This window comes from Triticum dicoccoides, chromosome 7B (assembly GCF_002162155.2).
Source record: "Triticum dicoccoides isolate Atlit2015 ecotype Zavitan chromosome 7B, WEW_v2.0, whole genome shotgun sequence".
Classification (NCBI taxonomy): domain Eukaryota; kingdom Viridiplantae; phylum Streptophyta; class Magnoliopsida; order Poales; family Poaceae; genus Triticum; species Triticum dicoccoides.
Window position 1 is genome coordinate 429,765,688 of NC_041393.1, and position 1,730 is coordinate 429,767,417.

Here is a 1,730-nt window from a genome sequence, read left to right on the forward strand (position 1 = left end):
CATATTGAGTATCATTGACATCAAGTTTATTGGCCTTTACATTGCTCCGTGAGGTTCTTGTGGATATATCAGTGTATGCAATTATATCTGACATGCATGGAAGACAACTAGTAGTTAGATTTATGTAATGAGTGCCTGTAGGAGATGACATAAATAGTAGGACTGGGGTTAACTAGCAGTAACAGGTCTCATAAACTAAAGGGAGAACACAGATGAAAGCTATAGAATATGTATCGTTTGTACTCGAGATTAACTAGATGGCACACAAAAGTATTAAAGAACAACATAGGTAATACTAGAAGTGGTATAATACTATAATCACCAGCCTATGGGATAGCATTGGCTGATGGATGATAACTATGGAACAACGTTACCTAAAGAACAAGTATCTTAGATGAACTATGGAACAGCGTGAACTCCTGAACAAGACCCGTAAGAGATCAGCATGAATATACAGTGAAATGTGATGATCTATTTTCCATGCTTAGATGAATAACAATGCCATAAATGTTGCACACAAGTAATATGAGGGTACAACCTATCTGGCTGCCATCCATAGGAGTGAGCATCATGTGCTGACTTGACGATGGCCCTACAGTTGTTGTGGTTGTCCATGTCGGGCACGCGCATTCGATGCAGGGAACTGTTGAGTGGGGACTGTAGCTCCCTTCTGGTGTATGCTTCCCTTGTTGGAGCAGCTGCGGTGAGTCAGAAGATGGTGTGTCTGAAGATGCAGATAACGCATAATGTTAAGAACGACATATCTCTTTGATCTGAACAAATACACTAAGAGATCAACAGCAAGTTACGAGAGTGGTCACACATTTGTTGAATAAAGACTAAATTGGGGTCATATGATTTTATTTTATTTTGGTAATGTCCGATCTACGCCGGATGGGTTGATGGCCGTCTTGTGCCTCCCGGCTGACACTGTTCGGAATCTGCCCCGAAGAGCCAGCGACCAACGGCAGAGCAGCCTGCCTCCGCCGTCCGTGGCCCCGGACAAAACCCCGCTCCCCGCCCCACCGCACCGCCGTGGTTGCACCGCCCCCGGGCCAATCCACAAAGACTCCCTGTCATCCAGATCCGGCGGCGGCAGTACCTTCAACCCACATAACTCTAAAAGATAGCCATCTAAGCACTGCTTCCGCGGCGAACTTGTGGCCCCGCACCCTTACGTTAGACACCAGCCAACCGGCAGCCTAGGAGCTCCACCGCCTCAAGGGGTGCTGCTTCCCAATGGGAATCGATTGGCCAGAATAAAAATTCAGACAACTGACGCCTAAATAAAGTGATTTGAGATGAAGGTGCGACCTATCTGGCGGCATGGAGAAGTAGGCAAGTCCAGCTGTCGAGTCGGTGAGGCTGGCGCGGTTGCGGTGGCGACCTGCGGCAGGGAAAGAGCAATGTCGCAACGGTCGACGGCTATGTGGAAGCAGCACCAGGACTCTAGATGGATCCGAAGTTCGAGCCGCTCCGGCGCTGTGAACAATGACGGGGGTGAATCGGCTCCAGTACGGTTCACGCGGCCGCCGTCGAGGCAGCACCAGCAGCACGGAGTAAGAGGCACATGACCCAGTGCATGACGGCAATTGGACAGCATCTCCGGCATTAGGGAGGAGGGCGGTTGTGAAATTGGTGCGGTGGGGGGCACCGCCATGGAGGTGGGGCTGAGGTTTCGCGGCTCGAGAGAAGGGAGCTTCCTGGGGAGAAGGTGATTTGGCGCCCAC